The 22,553-nt window shown below is 43.0% G+C and overlaps 1 protein-coding gene across 5 annotated transcripts in view; it reads left to right on the top strand.

The window, feature by feature from the left end:
* The window catches only part of MAPK10 (mitogen-activated protein kinase 10), a 507,647-nt gene that overhangs the window by 35,394 nt on the left and 449,700 nt on the right, over positions 1 to 22,553 (top strand). For all 5 annotated transcript variants that reach the window (XM_047798560.1, XM_047798561.1, XM_047798557.1 and 2 more), the window contains exon 3: positions 16,824 to 16,960. The gene's annotated coding sequence lies outside the window, so the exon portion shown is untranslated. The remainder of the gene's footprint in view (positions 1 to 16,823; positions 16,961 to 22,553) is intronic.

Genomic DNA, 22,553 nt, shown 5'->3' on the forward strand with positions numbered 1-22,553 from the left:
TCAAGGATTTTCAGACATGAGGAGGTATTGTCCAAGTTATCTTTCGGTTTAGTTATTATTATTATTTTTTTGTGTGTCTTGATACTTAAAAGGCTCCGTAATAAAGAAATACCATATTTTTGTTTGGCTCAGCATCTGATTCTTTTTGCAATCACAGTTCTGTATTCTGTGAAATTAAAAATACTCCTCCTTTCCCTGGGCCTGTTACGTACTATCTCTTTTAGTTGACAGAAATAAGCTGTTTTCATCTCCAATGACTGAGTCAGCAATTACTTTGCAGATTCCTCTGCCCAAAGAGTATCTAAAAATGTTTCTCTGTTTATTTTTGCTACATATTATGCAAGAGTAAAAGCAAGTCTTTGTTATTCTTTTCGATGTCTGCTTGTTATATTTCATTAGACAATCGGACAATGTTTATTAGAATATCATCCAGGACTTTGTAAGGAAAAACTAAGCATTCCATTTAAGACAGTTTAAATGGACAGTTTACTCAGAGTGTTTCACCTGAGGAGAAGGGTGGATAAGCAAAAGCTCTCTGTCCTCAAGAGGCAGCACAGGATGTGTTTCATCAGTTTGATAAAATGACCAGGTGTAATACAGTAGACTATAAAATGCTATGGCCCAAACAAATGCAACAAATGCAATCCACACTCTGAACAGAATGTAATTTTTATTTATTTATTTATTTATTTATTTATTTATTTATTTATTTTGCTTTTTAGGGCCGCACCCACGGCATATGGAAGTTCCCAGGCTAGGAGTCGAATCGTCAAATCGGAGCTGTAGCCACCGGCCTACACCACAGCCACAGCAAGGCCAGATTCAAGCCGCGTCTGCAACCTATACCCAGCTCACGATAACGCCAGATCCTTTACCCACTGAACGAGGCCAGGGATTGAACCCAAATCCTCATGGATGCTAGTTGGGTTTGTCAACCACTGAGCCATAAAGGGAACTCCCTAAACTCTTTTGTTTTTATTAATGAAGGTCTGGATTTTATAAGGCATGATGTGATTAGTAATACATTTGTATCTAGTCAAATTATCATAGTCTTGATTTTTCATGACCCCAAGGGGTACAAGGATAATTCATACATGTTTCTCTTCTTGAATTTAACTTATAGCTTCTGTATTTTCCCTCGTCATACTTAAACTTTTAAGAAGGAATTACAGTTTAAATGTGTCTTCCCCCACGTGATAGTTTATTATGTTTATGTAAATAACCTAAATGAAAGTAGTCAAGGAATGAAGAGTTCAGAGAGTACAATGCATGTTACAGAGAGTATGGAAAGTATGGAAAATACCAGCATTTGGTTGCTCAAGAATTGATTCTAGGCTGAGGCATTCATTGGATGCTTGCGTGGCATAAGAAATTATTATTAAGCCAATAAATAAGCATTTATTCAGCCCTTTTGAAGACATTCTTCTTAGGTATTCAGGACTCAAAAATGAAAAACCTATGATCCTTGCTCTTAAAGAATTCAGTCTAGTGAAAGCGACGAACGTACGAGGAAACACATTGAATACACAGACATAAGTGCCGTGGCACGTATGGGGACTGTCAGGGGTGGCTCAGTAGAGTTGGGGAGCTCTTGATGCTCTTGAAGACAGAATGGGACGTTGCCATGTATGTTTATGGTAAAGAAGAGGAAGAAAGGGCATTTCAGGCAAAGAGAACAAAATGTACAAAGGCATAGAGTTTTGAAAAGACATGTGAGAAGTTCACTGTGGTTTGGAGCTTGGGGTTGTGGTCGAGCATGGAAGGAAATAAAATTGGAACAGTATATTGGGGTTACATCATAAAGGGCACCATACCCAAAGGAACTTGGCTGTTATAGAGCAACTAGTGGAAATTCTGGGGAAATGGTTAAACAAAGGGAAAGGTATAATCATATTTGTTTGTTAAGAAGATAATTACGGCACGAGCGTAAAATGGTTATAGGAGAGATTGATGAGGAAGAGCGCAGATCAGGCACTGTGTCCCTAGCCTAGGGTAGAAATCAGAAAAGCTCGACTTAATTAGTGGCAGTGGAAGTGGGGAGTAATGGCCATACTTTGAATATTTTTCTGAGAGGAAGTAGATGGGATTTGGGTAGAGATGGTTAAGAAGAGGAACGCCAGATGCAGTTTTTTAACTTGAGAGATTGACGATGTTGATTCTATTAAGCATGATGGGAAAGGAGGGAATATTGAAAGAGATGCAAATATTTCAGTTTGGGGGAACGGTTGGCCACGCCCACAGGATGTGGACGTTCCTGGGCCAAGGACCAAACTTACAGCACAGCAGTAACAGTGCTGAATCCTTCGGAGGCCACCAGGGAACAAATGTTTGAAACAGCTGGTCTAGAACTTGAAGATAGAATGGAACTGGAAATATGACTTGGGAACCATGAACATATAAAATAGCTTCTAGAATGTGAATGAACTCATATACCTGAAAGTGTAGAAGGAAAAGTCACCAAAAATGAAACTGTGGAAACATCAGGGCATTAAGACTTGTGTCAATCATTCAGGGGCAACCCCTTCCTCCTTTCTTGAAGGGAGGGGGAGGGAGGGAGGGAGGGAGAGGAGGGGGGAGGAGGGAGGGAGGAGGGAGGGCGGAGGGAGGGAGGGAGGGAGGGAGGGAGGGAGGGAGGGAGGGAGGGAGGAGGGAGGGAGAGGGGTGAGGGAGGGGGAGGAGAGAGAGGAGGGGGGGGAGAGAAAGAAAAAGGGAGAGGGAGCGGGAGAGAGGGAGGGGGGAGGGAGGGGGAGAAGAAAAAGAGGGAAGGGGGGAGGGAGAGGAGGAGAAAGGAAGGGAAGGAAGAAACAAAGAAAGAGAGGAAGGGAAGGAAGGAAGGAAGGGAGGGAGGGAGGAAGGGGAGGGAGAGAGAAAAAAGGGAGGGAGAGAGGAGAGAGAGAGGAGGAGGGAAGAAAGAAAGAAGAGAAGGTGAGGGGGGGAGGGAGAGAGGAGAAGAGGGAGGGGAGGGAGAGGGAGAGGAGGGAGAGAGAGGGAGGGGAGGGAGGGAGGGAGAGAGAGAGAGGGGGGGAGGAAAGAAAGAAAGGGGGGAGGGAGGAGAGAGGGAGAGAGAGAGAGAGAGAGGGAGGAAGAAAGAAAGAAGGAGGGAGGGAGGGAGGGAGGGAGAGAGAGCGAGGGAGGGAGGGAGGGGGAGGAGGAGAGAGGGAGGGGGAGAGAGAAAGAAAAGAGGGGAAGGGGGGGAGGGAGGGGGAGAGAGAAAAAGCAGGAAGGAGGGAGTCAGAGGGGAGCAAGAGGGGAAGGAAGCAAGAAAGAAGGAGGGAGGAGGGGAAGGAAGGGAGGGAGGGGAGGAAGGGCTGGAGAGAGAAAAAAGGGAGTGAGAGAGGGAGGTGAGGGAGAGGGAGGGAGGGAGGAGGGCGGGGGAGGGAGGGAGGGTAGCCGAGAGGGAGGAGGGAGCGAAGAGGGATGAGGAGAAGAAAGAAGTAAGGAGGGATGTGAGAGAGAAGGGGATTGGAGGTGGGAGGTCGGTGAGGGAGAGCAGGAGTGAAATGGTTTTGGATTCGGGATGGAGATGATCGCTCTACAAATGTGTCTGTATTCTCTATATCTCTACTTTTCGTGCTTTCTAGAGGAGAGTTTAGGGTATCTTGACTATCTTTCTTGAGTCATCACATAACTCCATCCTTTCGTTCTCTATCTCTCTCTTTCTTTCTTTCTTTTTCTCTCTTCCTTTCTCTCTCTCTTTCTTTCGGACTGCACCCTTGGCGTATGGAGGCTCTCAGGCTGGGTCACAGACATTAGTCATCACTGACGTATTTTAGTGTTTTTCTAGATATGTGGAGATGCAAGAATTGGGCTCATAAAGTCTCCTGAAAATATCTGACTATCTGAAGGCCTGTACTTCCAGTTTTCCCAGAGCACAGAGGGCCTCACTCCTGGTCTCCACCCTGAGCCCCACTCAGGGGGTGCTGCAGGTCGGCCGCTGCAGCGGCTCATGTTTTACTCCATGTAGAGGCCCATGGCAAGGGCCAAACTTGAGTCCACAGGGTTGAATTGGAGCTGCAGCTCCCGGCCTCTGCCACAGCCACAGCCATGAGGGACCTGGACCGAGTCTGTGACCTACACCACAGCTCACGGCAACACCGGATCCTTAACCTACTGAGCGAGGCCAGGGATTGAACCCGCATCCTCATGGATCCTAGTCAGCCACAGTGGGAGTTCCTCTGGGGATTCTGACCCTTTCTCTTCCCTCGCAGAGGAGGGTGAGTGACATTTAGGTGATTTATTTCAATTTGGCCTCTTGCCGCCCAGCCTGTAAACACAAACAAGTAGGACAGTGGGAGACTTCTCCCCCCGACTCCCATCGGCCCTTGTCTGCTGCTTGGGCAAGAGCTTCACTGGTGACCGGGTCCTGGGGAGTCTTCTCTTAAACCATGTCCAGTCCTTAGGCTCCCTTGTCCTTTCTCTTCCAGAAAGCTGTATCTGTCCGTATCCTGTTCTTGCACCAGGTCTGTCAAGTTAGCTGCCACATTTGTGAGTGCTGGCAAAAGACACGAGACTCCTAGGTCAGGGGAAAGGGACTTTATTGCTCGTAGCACGTTAGGGAGCATGAGCTTCATGTTGATGTCATTTGTGCCCCCCACAAATCTTAGGGAGGTAATGTACAGTGGCCCGAGTGAGTGCTACACAAACAGTAGGTTTGCATCACAGCCAAGGGACCCCCAATCATATAAGGGGGCTCAAGCAAACTGCCCAACCTTTGCCCTGGAGGGAAACATTATCTTAATTGTGCTGAGCAGCAAACAAACCTGCCCTCTGCTCTAAAGAGGTAATACGCCTTCTGTCTTTCAGGGTTGTTCTCTATACAAATATCCTTGAAAAGATAATGTGGGGGGGTGGAGGGGGGGTGGAGGAGGGGGTGAGAAGTCACTTCCTTTGCTTGCTTGAAATGTGAGACATCCATGGAGAACTGTTTCCCAATGAGCAGGTTCTAAGTATTTTTTTCCTTCCTCCCTCTCTTAAACCCTCCCTTTTGGTGTTTTTTATTTTCTTCTGTTTATTTGCTTTTAAGATACAATTGAATCCCCTAAAATTATTTTTTAATAATAGGTCTCCTCTAGGGACAAAATTCAGCAGAAATAAAAATATGTCCTTAAACCTCTGAAAATAAAATTCAGGCCCAAAGTGTTACTGTAGCAAAGAGTTGCAAGAGAATATTTGGGAAATATTTTTTGAATGCTATTTTTTTTTTTTCTTTTTAGGGCCGCACCCACGGCATATGGAGGTTCCCAGGCTAGAGGTCAAACTGGAGCTACTGCTGAAGGCCTACGCCACAGCCACAGCAACACCAGATCCAAGCCGCATCTGCGACCTACACCACAGCTCATGGCAATGTTGGATCCTTAACCCACTGAGTGAGGCCAGGGATGGAACCTGCACCCTCATGGATACTAGTCAGATTTGTTTCTGCTGTGCCATGACGGGAACTCCCTGTGAATGCTATTTTTGAAGTAGATATTTTGCCAACTTGAATACTAATTCAAAATCAGGAATAATTTTTTAAACAAAATTTCACTTACTGTTTATGATATAAGCTTAATTACAATTATGCATTGAATACAGGCAGTTTCTAAAATCACAACATATTATGCTTAGTAAAATAAGTAAAATTGGCTGAGAAAAACAAATATAAGTTTTCACCTATATTTAAATCTAAATCTGGACTCAAAACAATAAAATGAAGGAATATAACAAAACAAAAACAAATTCATAAAGAGAATAGTGTTTTTAGGGAGAAGGAAGGGGGCTAAGTGCAAGACAGGTAAGGGACTTAGAGATACAAACTACCACGTATGAAGTGAGTAAACTACAGGGATATATCTTATAGCACAGGGAATATAACCAGTATTTTATAATAACTTTAAATAGAGTATAATTTATAAAGCTATTGGATCACTATATTGTACTTTTGAGACTAATATAATATTGTACATCAACTATAATTCAATAAAAATGAATCAACTTATTAAATTAATAAATGAACTTTAAAAATGAGTGTGAAATAGGTGTAAGAATCTTGTAGCTCTGGAGTTCCCCTTGTGGCTCAGTGGTTAACGAACCCGATTAGTGTCCATGAGGACGCAGGTTTGATCTCTGGTCTCGCTCAGTGGGTTAAGGAGTTGGCATTGCTGTGAGCTGTGGTATAGGTCGCAGATGTGGCTTGGATCTGGTGTTGCTGTGGCTGTGTGTAGGCCAGTAGCTACAGCTCGGATTTGACCCCTAGCCTAGGAACCTCCATATGCTGTGAGTGTGGCCCTAAAAAACGACAAAAAAAAAAAAAAAAGACTCCTGTAGATCTAGGAGTTCCCACTGTGGCACAGCAGAAAGAAATCTGACTAGTATCCAGGAGGATGGGGGTTCCATCCCTGGCCTTGCTCAGCGGGTCAGGAATCCTGTGTTGCTGTGACTGTGGTGTAGGCCGGCAGCTATAACTCTAATTTGACCCCTTGCTGGGGAACCTCTATATGCCTTGGGTGGGGGTGGGGGGTGGGCTAAAAAAAAAAAAAAAGTCTTGTGGCTCTAGCACATCCGCAGCCCTTCTCCCAGCCTGCCCGCAGACCGTGCGCCGTCATTCTTCAATGCCACTGATCTCACCGTGAGGTTGACTCAGTGGTACATGTGTGTCTTTGAGGCCCAAATGAGCCAGTTCACTTTCGGCCCAAGCTCAGAATGTTTGTGAGGAGTATGTCTCTTAATTACATGGAAAGGAATTTTTGTCCGTGAAGATGGTGGTAAAGTTGTGACTGGAAAGCTGGCATCGAAAGGTACTGGGAATGACACATGAGAGCTCATGGATCACTTGTGGGGTTTATTTCTTTTCTGCTCTGAGAAGTTCTGAGAAGCCTGACTTTTAGGGTGTAATATGTCTAATATATATATATATATATATTTCTTTCCTTTTAATGTGCTCTTCTTTGATAGGATATGGGTTTCGAGGAAAGTATTTTATTTAAATGAACTTAAAGTGCCATGATATACTGCTTCCGATTCATATTATATCCCATATATTTCAAATAGAATACTTACAAATGAAAATAATAAATATGAACTCAGAGTTCCTGCTGTGGCTCATTGGAAATGACTGACTTGTATCCATGAGGATGTAGGTTCAAATCCCTGGCGTTGCTCAGTAGGTTAAGGATCCAGTGTTGCCATGAGCTGTGGTGTAGGTCGTGGACGCTGCTCGGATCCCACGTTGCTGTGGCTGTGGTGTAGGCTGGCAGCTGCAGCTCCAATTTGCTCCTAGCCTGGGAACTTCCACATGCCATGGTTGTGGCCCTAAAAAGACCAAAAACAAATAAATGAATGAATAAATAATAAATACAAACTCATTAATTCTTTTCATCAATGTTTATTATCTATTTTTGGCCAAAAGTTGTGCTAAGCACTGACGATGCAGTGGAGAACCAGAACAGGCACAATTGCAATTTTCATAGTCAGACATGAATAAATTAAGGTGACTATATAGTTATAAACTGCAATTGTAGTCTAAGAGTAATATAATTTTTGTGAGACCATGTAATGAAAACTATCCTGTACTGCAGGTCAGAAAAATTTCTCCTGATTTCCGGAGTATGACTGGGAGTCACCGATAGACGGGATTCGAGATGGGGAGAGCAGCACAGGCAGAGGCCCCCTGACGTGAGGGGACATGGCACATTCCCCACGGCAGGAACGCAGACAGTAAGGGATGCGTGGTCCAGACGACGTAGAGTTTTCTAGTCCTTTTCATGGAGCTTGGTCTTAAGACCAATAAGACGCCGACGAAAGAATTAAGTCCTGAGGCTTATGTGACCAGATGAAGCTTTTGAAAAGAACGTTCTGGTGGCAGCATGAAAGATAAGTTGGAAGGAGGCCAGGCTGGATGAGACCAGCTTGGCAGACCAGAGGAGAAAGGAAGATAGCGAAGACTGGAGTGGTGGCCCTGGTAGTGGAGTAACGCAGGCTGCTAGAAAGATGCTTTGGATTCAGTTTCAAGGACTTCACGGTGGCCTGGGTTGGCTGGCTGAGGGAAAGATGGCTGTTCCCTGGCGTGACCTAATGGATGGTAGTGACTTCACTGAGATTACGGTGGAAGAGAAACTTGCTTGACTGTGGGTGTATGTAGGAAAAGATCATGAATTCAGTCTGAGACCTGTAGGTTCGAAATGCCTTTGAAATAGCTAAGGGGAAATTTTAAGTAGACACTTGAGGATATATAGCTGGAATTCAGATGAGAGGTCTGAGACTTGAGATAGGATTTTTAAAAATGTGTTTTTAGATAATTTGTTAAGATTAAGTTCAGCCATGAGTGATAGAAAATCCAAAATAGCAAGGGCTTAAGAAAGAAGATTTTTCCTATGTAAAAAAAAATTTTTTTTTGTCTTTTTCCAGGGCTGCACCCATGGCATATGGAAGTTCCCAGGCCAGGGGTCTAATCGGAGCTGTAGCCGCCGGCCTGCACCACAGCCACAGCAATGCAGGATCCGAGCCACGTCTGTGACCTACACCACAGCTCACGGCAACGCCAGATCCTTAACCCACTGAGCGAGGCCAGGGATCGAACCTGAAACCTCATGGCACCTAGTTGGATTTGTTAACCACTGAGCCATGACGGGAACTCCTTTTTTTTTTCTTTTTTGCCTATGTAAAATTTTAGTACTGGGCTCTCCAGTAGAAATACAATGCAAGTCATGTAGGTAATTGAAATTTTCTCATAGCCATTTTAAAAAGGTAAAAAGAATCAGATGTAATTAATTTTTTTTTTTTTTGGTCTTTTTGTCTACCTGTGGCATATGGAGGTTCCCAGGCTAGGGATCCAATCTGAGCTGTAGCCACTGGCCTACGCCAGAGCCACAGCAATGCGGGATTTGAGCCTCGTCTGCGGTCTACACCACAGCTCACGGTAATGCTGGATCCTTAACCCACTGAGTAAGGTCAGGGATTGAACCTGCGTCCTCATGGATGCTAGTTGGGTTCGTTAACCACTGAGCCATGACAGGAACTCCAGTTGTAATTAATTTTAATATATTTTATTCACCCAACATATCCAAAATGTTATAATTGGACATGCATGTAATTAATATAAATTTATTACACTCTTTTTTGCATTCTGTCTTCAAAGTCTGATATGAATTTTCTTTTTTTTTTTTTGTCTTTTTGCTATTTCTTGGGCCGCTCCCGCGGCATATGGAGGTTCCCAGACTAGGGGTTGAATCGGAGCTGTAGCCACCGGCCTACACCACAGCCACAGCAATGCCAAATCCGAGCCTCGTCTGCCACCTACACCACAGCTCACGGCAATGCCGGATCCTTAACCGACTGAACAAGGCTAGGGGTTGAACCTGCAACCTCATGGTCCCCAGTCAGATTCGTTAACCACTGCGTCACGACGGGAACTCCCTGATATGCATTTTCTACTTACAGCTCTGTTAGGACTATCTATACTTCAAATGCTCGGTAGTCACATATGGCTAAGGAGTACCGTATGGAAGAGTACAGGTCTAGCGTTAGGAGGTCCAGGAATGATATAATACTTTACAGTGTCAGAGACCACGCTGCTTCTGCATGACTGCCATTTACAAGGTCACTTCTTAGTCCAGAATAGCTGATGCAGCTCCGTTCATCAAGTCTGCTTTCCCCCTGGCAGGGAGGAAGACAAGGAAAGAGAAGGTACATCTTTTCCCTTTAAGGTTACTTCTTGGAAACGTGTATACCACTTTTATCGACATCCTTTTGGTCAGAATTTAGTCATGTGACTTGAAGACCATGTACTTAATTACAGGGGAGGTTGAAAAATGTAGCTTTTAGGAGTTCCCATCATGGTGCAGGGGAAACAGATCTGACTAGCAACCATGAGGTTGTGGGTTCGATCCCTGGCCTCGCTCAGTGGGTTAAGAGTTCGGCGTTGCCTTGAGCTGTGGTGTAGATGGCAGACTCGGCTCTGATCTGGCATTGCCGTGGCTGTGGTATAGCCGGCAGCAACAGCCCTGATTAGACCCCTAGCCTGGGAAGCTCCTTATGCCGCAGGTGTGGCCCTCAAAAGACAAAAACAAAAATAAAAACTGTAGCTTTTATTTCAAGTAGCCATATAACTAGATACAAATCAAGAGCTGTGTTGTTATAGAATTTATTGGAGTACAGCCCGTGTCTGCACTGTACACTCCTCTTCCCACATAAACAGTACATTTGCTGCTATCTAAGAGAGACAATTCCAAAGTCTCATATCAAAGTCACAAAGTCTAGGATCTGAATGATGAACAGTCTTTTCCACCAGGTCCAAATTTAGCTCCTCTTGGTTCAGGGATCCATAAATGAAAAGATATGCTTTTTCCTATACTCTATGGTGGTGAGGGAGCAGGGTAGCTAAAACAGAAACACCATTTGGGAAAGTGAAGAGTGGATAACATCCAAATTCCAATATGCAGAAATAGGAAAGATGGTCTTCTCTGGGAGGAGAGTTAAGTTCTGGGCTAACCCTTTCTCTCCCCACCCCCTTTGGAACCCCAGTTTTGCTGGACTAGAGGAAGTCCCCTTGCCCCATCGTGCTGTACCCTGTCACTGCCCTCTGGGAGACTCTTCCTTGTTCATTGTCTTCCATGGCCCCGATGAGGTAGGCATTGGAGAGTATCCATTACTTTTTGCTGGTTCAGATTTAGATGCCCAGTGTGTTATAGGAGTTGAACAATTGCAGCCTTTTGCAGTCTATACTTTTGGGAAATTTTTTTTTTGCCCCCCCTTTTTTTTTTTTTTTTTGGTCTTTTTATGGCATATGGAGGTTCCCAGGCTAGGGAATCTAATCAGAGCTGTTGCTGCTAGTCTATGCCAGAGCCACAACAATACCAGATCCAAGCCGAGTCTGCGACCTACACCACAGCTCACAGCAATCCTTAACCCACTGAGGGAGGCCAGGGATCGAACCCACAACCTCATGGTTCCTATTTGGATTGTTTCCGCTGTGCCACGATGGAAACTACTTTTTTTTTTTTTTTTTTTTGCCCTTTTAAGGGCCTCATGTGCAGTGAATGAAAATTCTCAGGCTAGGGGTTGAATCGGAGCTGCAGCTGCCAGCATACACCACAGCTCACAGCAATGCCAGATACTTAACCCACTCACTGAGCAAGGGCAGGGATCGAACCTATATCCTCATGGGTTCTAATTGGGTTCGTTACTACTGAGCCATAATGGGAACTCCTACTTTGGGGAATTCTTTGGCAATAAAATTCCCAATAATTTAGTAGACTTCCAGTCTATTTTCTGCTGGTCAGTTTCATATGTAAGTAGTCACAGCCAAAATACTTGTCTAGACATGATTTTTTTTTGCATGAAAACTGTGGTTTCTCTTGGTAGCCTTTGAGTTCTGCTCATTCCTATCACTTAGTTAATGGTGGATTTCATGAAGGCAACTAAAGCAGTGGGCTGGTTGGAGAAGGCAAAATCTTAAATCCATATCTGAGCTGCTTTGGTAAGATAGGGCATATGAAATGTTAAGGTTGTAGTTTCAAAGAAACTGCTTAAAACTATTTCAGTTGGGGGATAGAAGGCTTGACTTCTTAAATTTTGGGAGGCTCTAATTGATTGGATTTTCAGTTTCCTTTGACTGCAGGTGATAGAGTAGATCTCAGCTAAGCTGAATTTCTTTTCACTTTTGTTTGAAAGCTGGCTAGTCTGTCAAGCTTACAAGAATTTAACACAGCCAACAAGTATTCTGATTTTTTTCCAGCCATTTTTGAGCCATTTTCTACACACTTAATTAGCAAGCAATCTGCCTTCTGAGTTATAGGTAACTTATTAAATATTTTCTAAGACAAAAAGAGTTGCTACTTTTCCAGCCTATAGGAATGTACTCCAACTACTCTCATTGAGCAGATGCTACATGTTTCAGGTTCTGTATTTGAAGCAGGGCACTTCGTGGACAGAATTTTGTATTAGTATTAGTTTGACTCTGAGTGGCAGAAAATCTCAAATAATAATGGCCTAGAAGAGGAGAAGTTTTTTCTCTCTTGCAAATGTCTTGAAATAGTTAATACAAGGCTGGTTTGGCACTCCTTTGTGTCAAGGACCATTACCAGGGTCCTTTTGTCTTGTTTTATTGTGGATGAACCACCATTCCCAAGGTTAACTCATAGCCCAATCTGGCTGCTATCAAAGAATGAAAAATGTGTTGATGATGGAGAGTTGTTTATGCTTTTTTCTTTGTCATACTGCCTGTCTTTAAATGAAAATATTTATTAATTGTTCATTGTTCTCAAATTTCATTATGATAGTTCTAACCTCAGGTTTTTGATGCTACAGCATATTTCCACTTTCTCAAGGATAACCTTGAAATTCTCAAGATAAAATTAACTTTTGTATCATATGCAAGGGATTGGAATAAAAAAGCAGGTGAACCGTAATAATGCTAGCAAAACTGGTATTTGGTAACTGCTGCTTTTCTATGCAGTGACAGTTGTTACCCTCTATGTATTGATATTTTCGCTTATGTAATACCATTACTTTATTGTTTGAAAATTTTGATGTTCGTATCATTTACGATTTGAGATCAAGAACAGTGACCTCAAAACTCAATTGATACAGAAGGTTAACTCTAGTCCAAACAGGTTGATATTTATGGGAGTCTCATAAACTACCACACTGCAGTATTAGAAAGCTTCTGTTGCAAAATTAACTTTTACTGCGGTGCAAAGATTTTATGTACGGTGGAATATAAAAATAATAGCTTTGAAAATGATACAGTTAATTTTATTTGAGAGTCTTCATTTATACATAATAAAGTTAAAGAAAATTGAAATGAACTTAATATGTCCTTTAAAAATATCAGTAAAAAAAACAATCATTGTCAACCAAAACACTGTAGTCCCTTTAAAAAATTGCTCCCAAAGTTTATTTTAAAGTTATCAAATAATAATTAATTGAAAATGAAGGACCAGAAGAAATTATTTGGAGTTGGCACATGTAATTGTTCTTCACCATTCTTCCAACTAGTATATAGTTTGAACACTTTTGCAACAGCTGGAAAAAATTGTAGATATATACCATGTTTTTGGATTGTAAGAATCAATATTGTCAAAATGACTATACTGCCAAGGCAGTCTATAGATTCAGTGCAATCCCTATCAAATTACCAAGGATATTTTTCACAGAACTAGAACAAAATATTTGAAAATTTTTATGGAAACACAAAAGACCTCATCATATAGCAAAAGCAACTCTGAGAAAGAAAAATGGATCTGGAGGAATCAGGCTCTCTGACATCAGACTATACTACAAAACTACAGTCATCAAAATAGCATGCTATTGGCACAAAAACAGAAATATAGCTCAGTCAGTGGAACAGGATAGAAAGCCCAGAAATAAACCCAAGCACCTATGGTCAACTAATCTCCAACAAAGGAGGCAAGAGTATACAATGGAGAAAAGTCTCTTCAACAAGTGGTGCTAGGAAAACTGGACAGCCTCATGTAAAAGAGTGAAATTGGAACCATACACAAAAACAAACTCTCAATGGATTAAAGACCTAAATATAAGACCAGATACTATAAAACTCTTAGAGGAAAACATAGGCAGAGTACTCTCAGACATAAACTGCAGCAATGTCTTTTCAGATCCACCTCCTAGAATACTGAAAATAAAAAAAAATAAGCAAATATGACTTAATTAAACTTAAAAGTTTTTGCACGGTAAAGGAAACCATAAAAACAAACAAACAAAAAATGAAAAGGAAGCCGCAGAATGGGAGAAAATATTTGCAAATGAAGTGATTGACAAGGGATTCATCTCCCAAATACACCAAAGACTCATGCAGCTCAATGTCAAACAAACAAACAACCCAATCAAAAAACAGGCAGAAGATCTAAATAGACATTTCACCAAAGAAGACATACAGATGGCCAAAAAACACATGAAAAGATGCTCAACATCATTAGTTATTAGAGAAATACAAATCAAAACTACTCTGAGTACCACCTTACACCAGCCAGACTGGCCATCATCAAAAAGTCTATAAATAATAAATGCTAGAGAGGGTATGGAGATAAGGGAACCCGCTTATGCTGTTGGTGGGAATATAAATTGGTGCAACCACTGTGGAAAACAGTATGGAGTTTCCTCAAAACAACTAAAACTAGAACCACCATATGATCCAGCAGTCCCACAACTGGGCATCTATCTGTAGAAAACCGTAATTTGAAAAGATACATACACTGCAGTGTTCGCTGCAGCATTATTTACAATAGCCAAGACATGGAAGCAACCTAAATATCCATCAACAGAGGATGGATTAGAAGAAGTGGTACATAAACCCTATGAAATAGTACTCAGCCATTAAGAAAAATGAAAGAGTGCCATTTGCAGCAACATGGATGGACCTAGAGGTTATCATCCTGATGAAGTTAGACAGTGAAAGACAAACGTCCTATGATACCACTTGTATGTAGAATCTGAAAAAGGATACAAAAGAACTTATTTGCAGAACAGAAAGACTCATGGACTTTGAAAACAAGCTTATGATTACCAAAGGGAATAGAGGGGGGGAGGGATGGACGGGGGTTTGGGATCAGCACATATGCGCCCTGAGGTGGGTGGAATGACTGACCAACAGGGACCTGCTCTGTAGCACAGGGACCTCTCCCCGGTGTTCTGTGATAATCTATGTGGGAAAAGAATCTGAAAAAGAATGAATGTGTCTATATATATTAACTGAATCACTTTGTCGTACAGCAGAAATTATCACAGCATTGTAATCAACTCTACTTCAATAAAACTTTTTTAAAAAATGAAAAAAATTTTGCTCAAGGATTAATCATGATGTAATTGATGCTTTTGGTTTTATACTGCCTTTTATTGAAAATGTGTGCTTCATTTCTGATTTTTCATGGTTATATCAATTATCTTATTTGAACATAGTGTTTAGTACACTTAAAATATTTTGAATAATTTTATCTATGGAAAGTTTTTATCACAATGATAATAAATGTTTAACATTTGTATTATAAATTTTATTTTTATCTGATCTTTTATATTTATAAACTTGTATTTTAAATGTATTAAATATAGTTTCACTGATTTTTAAATTTTAAAATACAACGTTAGCATTTATACTTGTATTTTAGTTTTACATGAAATAAGACATAGTGAATTACCAGTGGTATTATCACTTTGCTCTAGAACCGAAATCACTAACCCATAACAGTGGAAGCATAAGTTTCATTGGGCCTCACCGTATTACAAGAATATACAGGTATTTAAAAAGAACTAAAACTGTGCAGAACATATTTTCAGCCTTTCCCATTTCTTTCTTTCTTTCTTTCTTTCTTTCTTTCTTTCTTTCTTTCTTTCTTTCTTTCTTTCTTTCTTTCTTTCTTTCTCTCTCTCTCTCTCTCTCTCTCTCTCTCTCTCTCTCTCTCCCTCTCTCTCTCTCTCTCTTTTTCTTTTTTTGCTTTTTAGGGCCACTTGTGTGGCATATGCAAGTTCCCAGGCTAGGGATCAAATTGGAGCTGCTGCTGCCGGTTACAGCCACAGCCAGAGCCACAGCAACACAGGATCCAAGCCGTGTCTGCCACCTACACCACAGCTCATGGCAATTCCGGATCCTTTAACTCACTATGCAAGGCCGGGGATCAAACCCGTGTCCTCATGGATCCTTGGCGGGTTTGTTACCTCTGAGCCACGCCAGGAACTCTAGTCTTTTCCATTTCTGAGAGGTGTACATCATGTCTCTCTGAGCTCTCATTATTCACAGTGTACAGGTTGTGTCCTGGTGGAATAGTAAAATACTAGAATTGGAAGTAGCATCTAGACCCCGTCATAGCTCAGAGAAAAGCGGAGGGTAACCGGTCAGATTTCAGTAATCAAGCTCCCTCTTGAATTTTTACAGTAAGAGTTACATCTGGGATTCCTCCCCACTGAGTGCTTTATTGAACCCGCCCAAATCTGATCTTAACTGCGAGCCAGCAAGAGCTTCGTGGATGACTGAGTATCCTGGGCAGTCACACAGGACCAGGACTCAGAAGGGTCCCTTGCCTGGCTTACTGGTCTGCTGTTGCCTTCTTGAAATTTGGCTAGGGGTCCAGTTGGAGCTTTGGCTGCCAGTCTACACCACAGCCACAGCAACACCAGATCTGAGCTGCAATTTATGGCAATCTCACCCCACCAAGAGAGGCCCGGATTAAACCCACAGGACACTGTGTCAGGTTCTGAACCTGCTGAGCCACAATGAGAACTTTTTGAAATCCTTAATAAGTTTTGAGCTCTGGATTTTCATTTTGCACTGGAAATTATGTAACCAGTTCTGTTGTAGCGGTTTGCTTTTATTTTCAAAGGAAGAGCGATATAGGTATTCTCTAATGTATGACTTTTTTTTTAATCTGAAGTTGGTGCTTCTACTATTTGGGTATATTTAGGCACCAAGGCAAAACGTCCCTCGTCAGAGTTGAAGTGGAACAAAGGTTTGAAGTGCTAAGCTGCTTTCCTTCTTCCCATAACCACCTCTCTTCTCCTTAGGGTCCATCAGGGCCGTTATGCTCCTTCCTGACCTTCATGTCTTCTCCCCGATGTCCCGCCATGGGAAATGCAGCAAGCCTGTAGCTTTTCATCCAGAGACCTCCTCCCAAGGGGTACTTGCTTTCTCTTCCTCTACCACACACACCTGCCCTGCGCCACTGGACAGCAACCTCGACGATATTGTAGTAATTCCTCGGAGGTCTTCTCATCCTGGCCTCAACCACTCTGAGAGAGGGGTCTCCTTTGGGGAGAAAGTGCCCAAAGGAGAGCACACCTGCTTCAGGACTTCCTTGAGCCTCACAAAAGCAGCTCCTTTTCTTCTCTCTTACCAGTGATGCCTTCTATGCCAAGCACGAGGGGAGAGAGATGAAGGCCAGGACAGAGCAGCATCCTGCTTTTTCATGCCTGCATTTCCAAGACTCAGCCTTTTAACCTGAAACATCGGTTCTGCACCTTAAAAAGTCTTCAGGTAAACAAATTCTGGTACTTTTCAAAAACTCTGCATGCTTGGCTGTGCCGGCTTTGCCCTGTGTTCTTATTCTTCACATGAAATACCCCTGGGCTTTGTAACATTTGTTATTTAGGAAGCAAGTCTAAAGATTTTGTTACCTCTTGAGAGAGTGAAATTAAACAACAACATCAACAACTTTCACTTTGGAAGGACGAAATTTGCAGGCTAGTCTCTATAACCATGAAGTTGCCATGTCAGCAAAAGCCTTTTGTTCACCACAGGAAGCAATCTGGTCAGAACAACTTCCTTTCCAGCAGTTCAATAGAACTGTTGTTTCTGAAGCTTATCAGATAAACCCACTACCAGAAATCCCCATTGGCAACAAAATAGAAGTTTTGTTTGTTTGTTTGTTTGCTTTTTTAAAATAGGGAAATATAGTTCTCTCACAGTGGCTACATTTTATTTTATTTGTATTTTCTTTGTTTATTAAATTAGCTTGCATTGCTCCCTAATTTTGATGATAGAATTGAACGTGGAGAACGTTAAGTAGGTGATGCGTCGATTCACTGAATTAAAACTGTCTTTGTGACTTGAAGTAACTTAGGAGAGAGCGATAAAGGACTATTTAGAAGACATTTGCGGCTTCCCATCCTTCATTTTCAGTACGAATAATTGGTACGGTTAGCTAACTGTGATGCAGTCCATAGTCTCAGCCTTGTCTGCAGAGTCAGGAGTTTTTCACATACATAAAATTTTTTTTAAACTATAAACTGTTTAAGTGCCTTCTTATTTTTAATTTAGGGATCTTTATCCTTTCTGTATAACCTCTTGCTCCCTACTTCATATTAGAAAAAAATTCTTCTACTCAGCAGTTATAAGCTCCAAAAAGGCAATGCATGACCTCTTGGGCTATTTAAGAATAATGACTTAATCTCTCATGGAAAAAAACCCCCCAAACAAAAAACCCACCTCTTCTCCGGCATTCTTTGGGGGAGATAACTTTCTTATTAGAATTCCTCAATCCCTCCCACATTCCGCATTCTTTTTCCTCCCCACTGGCAGCACTGAATTTGGCAAAAAGACAAATCGCTGTTTCTCCCTCTTTGCTTGTCTTTAAATAACGTTTCTACCCCTTAAACTTCCTCACTGCTGGCTATAGGGTTTCTTTCACTGGAATGACGGTATCTTCTGGTGTTTTCTGTTTTTTCCTTTCTCTGCTTAGTGACTCACTCGTTCTCTTTAGATCCGGTCTTGAAACATTCCCGGGCCTGTTTTCTTTGGACTGAGCCTGACTCCCACGCAGTCTAATTCCCTTTACACTCCCCTTAATGTACTTGCCAAGGTTGCAAGTGTGCTTATTTGTATCCTTTCTGCATTCAAATTTTACTTCTTCTCTTTTTCGCCTTTAAAAATACCACGTTTTTCTTAGAAAAGGTTACCCTGTTCATTTCCACTCTATTTTCCATCCTTAGATTAGAAATGAAGATGAACAGAAAAAAGGGTGGTAGATTTTTACTGTTCAGAATTAAGGGCTCCAAGGCTTCTGTTTTCTTTAGAGCTTTGAGAATTCGAAGTCTCCTGAGACATGGTGGGGAGTCTCGGGCTGTCCTTCACTCTGGTGTATGGGGACTTGTCCTCACAAGGGACTCAGACGTGTGTAAAAAGAGGAAGCAGATTCCCAGAGGAAGTTGCAAGACATGGATATAAGAAGAGTCCCTGCTGTGGCACAGTGGGTTAGGATCTTGTGTTGTCTTTGTGGCAGTGTGGGATCGCTCCCTAGCTTGGTGCAGTGGATTAAGGATCCGGCATTGCTGCAGCTGTGGTGTAGGTTACAGCTGTGGCTTGGAGTCCATCCCTGACCCAGGAGAAAAAAAGAGAAAAGAATGGGAGAAGAGGGGTTCCCGGGTGGCTCAGTGGGTTGCAGATCCGACATTGTCACGGCTGTGGCTCAGGTTGCTGCTGTCGAGTGGGTTTGCTCCCTGGCACAGGCACAGCCAAAGTGATGTTCATTTAGAACAGATGTAGAAGTTGATACCTATTTTTTTTTTTTTTGTCTTTTTGGGGCCACACCTTGAATTGGAGCTTGAATTGGAGCTGCAGCTGCTGGCCTAGGCCACAGCCACAGCAATGCAGGATCCGAGCCATGTCTTCAACCTACACCACAGCTCACAGCAACACCGGACCTTGAGCCATTGAGCGAGGCCAGGGATCGAACCTGAATGCTCATGGATAATGGATACTAGTCAGGTTCCTTAACCACTGCACCACGACAGGAACTCCCAAAAGTTGCTAGTTTGGTCTTTGTCATTCCTACAGCTTCATCCCTGCTTCACTCTTCCGTGAGCATCTCCTTCCTCTAGGCTTCCTTTGGTGCCCAGCCCGGTCCGACCACCCCTCCATACCCGAGGATGTGGTGTGAGATCCTGCGCCGCATCCCTGTGGCCTCCCGCCGCACTGTGATTTCCTGAGTGAAGCAACAGTAGCAAAGCTGCCTTTTTCTAGATCCCTGCATAAGCCCTCCCTCCGTCTGTGCCTCTGGTAACTGAGTGCGTGATGGGTAGGTTGGGGAGAGGGACGGCCCTGTCCAGGTTGTTAGGCTGACGTGGGGCTGACACCAGGCCAAGCACTAGCTGCACTCATTCTGGTGGCATGCCTTCCGCGTGAAAACAAGATGGGAAACATCCCAGTGATATCGTTAGGCTTTGGTCTCAGAAGCAAAACAGGTGGTGTCTGTAGAATTCTCTTGTCAGTATTCTGAAAGTTAAAATTTTGGCTGGCATAATGGGGACATTTTGTCCTATCACATAGGTGTCTGAGAAGCGTTAGGAGTTGGAACCCGAGCTGAGGTCTGCTTGACAGGTCTGTGACCTCTGTGATCTTAGAGGGCGTTTAACCCTTCATCTCATAGATGAACATACTTAAGCCTCAGGGAGATTGAAAGATCTATCCAAGGTCCACAGCTTGTTAGTGACAGAGCGAGAGCTGCAACCCAGGGCTGTCGGCTCTCTATTCTCCATCTAGGGTTGCCCTACAGTTCTTCTTCTTCTTTATTTTTTAGGGCCACACCTGCGATATATGGAAGTTCCCAGGCTAGAGGTCAAATCAGAGCTACAGCTGCTAGCCTACACCACAGCCACAGCCATGCCAGATCCAAGCCACGTCTGCAGCCTACATCAAAGCTCACGGCAACACCGGATCCCTAACCCACTGAGTGGGGCCAGGGGTCGAACCTGCATCCTCACTGATGCTGGTTGGGTTTGTAACCCACTGAGCCACAATAAGAACTCCTGCCCTGCAGTTCTTAAGCTTGCAGCTGCTGGCTGGCCCATGATGCCAGGAGACAAAAAGACCTTTGACATGTCTTTTTAATACATTGTGCTTCCTAATGTTTTCCTGGACATTATGGATAATACTTCTTCTGTCTCTCCATATTCTGAATAAAAATATATAATGTGTGTTCATTGTGGAGAAAACTTAGAAACAAAGGAGGAAAAAAATAATATTTTGTAATCTTGTTACCTAGAAATGACTACTATTTACATTTTGTTGATTTTTTTTCCTGATCTTTTCCACATGTAGATGTGTGTGTGTGTGTGTGTGTGTGTGTGTGTGTGTGTACACGTGTGTGCCCGTGCTCTTATGCATTTACAAAATTAGGGTTATATATTTGGTATCAGCTGGTATCCTTTAGTTGCAAATAACAGAAACTGACCTAGTTTCAAATATAAGGAAGAATGGAATTTCTTGGCAAGCAACAAAGTCAAAGAAACACCCAGACCTTGGAAAAATAGTACCCAGGAAACTCAGCTGCTTTTATCAGAAGAGAGAATAAATCCTGGATAGGCCAAAATAGCCTTGGATATAGATGTCCTAATTTTGAAATTTATAGTCACATCTTGGATGAATAAATGACTAAATTTCTTTGAAACTGAAGTCAGTTTGTTGCCAGTTCCGAGTAATTCTCTCTTCCAGATCATATTGCATTCAAACTTCCAACTCCCTTTCCATCCCACCCTCCTCTGTCCCTGCAATGGCCTCTGGGAACAGAGGAGGCTCAGGCTACTGTCCTGCTGGCAGGGGACGGTATCTGGTCCAGTGCTTTTTGGCTTTGTCTCGCCTCGGGTGAATTTTGCCTGTGGGTCCCTGGCCCCACTGATCTGCTGCTGATGTAGCATGTCCTTTATGTTCTGGGCACGGGGAGTGCAGCACAGAGTGATTGCTGCCAGGAGTTTGGGCATCTGCCCCTGCTGCTGCTGAGAGCCAACTGCCCCTGGCTTTAGTGTGGGGCCTCCTTATCCTCTGCTGTGGTCATCCCCCCACCAGCCACAAGCCGTCCGTGTCATTATTCCCAGCACCCGTCTGTTTCCCATTCCAGGAACCATGGGGACTGTGGGGGCCGGTGGCGCTCTCAAGCACCACCCCCCATCTCTAGTCCTGACCAGCTGCCATTCCTGCCCCTCTGCAGCCACCCTGTGTTGCCAGTGGGTACTCTGAAAGTGGCTCCTTCTGGTTTCATGGAGGAAGGGGAACAAAAGTACTTTTCTCAGATCTTGAAACCTATTTGGAGCACAAGTATCCATCTTGTGTTTAAACCCAGGGTGGTGGACAGTCCTCTCTGGGTCTGCAGCGCTGCTGCTGCTGCTGGACACCCCCAAGGGGGCTCCTTTTTCACCCTACCCAGTCTCCGATACCCTGAGCCAGGCATCCCCACGCGTGGGCATTTTCCTCACCCTGCTCGGTCTCCAGCACCCCTGCCAGGCCTTCCTCTTACTATAGCTGCTCATATTCCTACCCTGCTGCAAAAGCCTGTCCTGCTGCTCTCCACCAAGTGGCTTTTTTGACTTAGATGTTCTGGAAAAGAAGGGAGGAGAAAGAGGAAAGGAACAGCCAGATCCCTCTAGATCTCCACGGTTGCATTGTTTACAATTATCTCTGTAGTTCATGGAATATGGTATGACTTAAAGATAATTTTACTTATATCAAGCCATTATTTACCAAATAATTATTTATATTCCCATATAAATATTTTTTATTCGTATAATATATAGTATTCAAATAAACGACAACTTTCATTTTATTTTATTATATTTTTTAAATTTGTAAAATGGCCTCATCTGTGGCATGTGGAAGTTCCCAGGCAAGGGATCAAACCTGCCCTACCATTGCAACCTGCACTAGCTGCAGCAACGTGCCGGATCCTTAACCTGCTATAATACAAGGGAACTTCTGACAATATTTACTTTTGAAGAAAGTGGTAGAGGAGTTCCCTGATGGCCTAGCAGTTGAGGATCTGGCATTGTCACACTGCTACAGCTTGGATTTGACCTTCTGCGTGCTGCACTTGTGGCAAAAAAAAAAAAAAAAAAGTAAAAAGTAAAAAGACAACCCTGGGGGCAAGAAAGTGAATTTGAAATTTCATCTATAACTGAAAGAAGAAAATTAAAGCTGAATTTTAAAAAGGTTGAATTTTTCTTCCAAAAAGACAGTAGGTAAAATGCAACTCAAAGTTTTAAAATTAAAATTAGGAGTTCCCGTCGTGGCTCAGTGGTTAACGAATCCAACTAGGAACCATGAGGTTGCGGGTTCGGTCCCTGCCCTTGCTCAGTGGGTT

This window comes from Phacochoerus africanus, chromosome 10, assembly GCF_016906955.1.
Source record: "Phacochoerus africanus isolate WHEZ1 chromosome 10, ROS_Pafr_v1, whole genome shotgun sequence".
In the NCBI taxonomy this organism is placed as follows: Eukaryota; Metazoa; Chordata; class Mammalia; order Artiodactyla; family Suidae; genus Phacochoerus; species Phacochoerus africanus.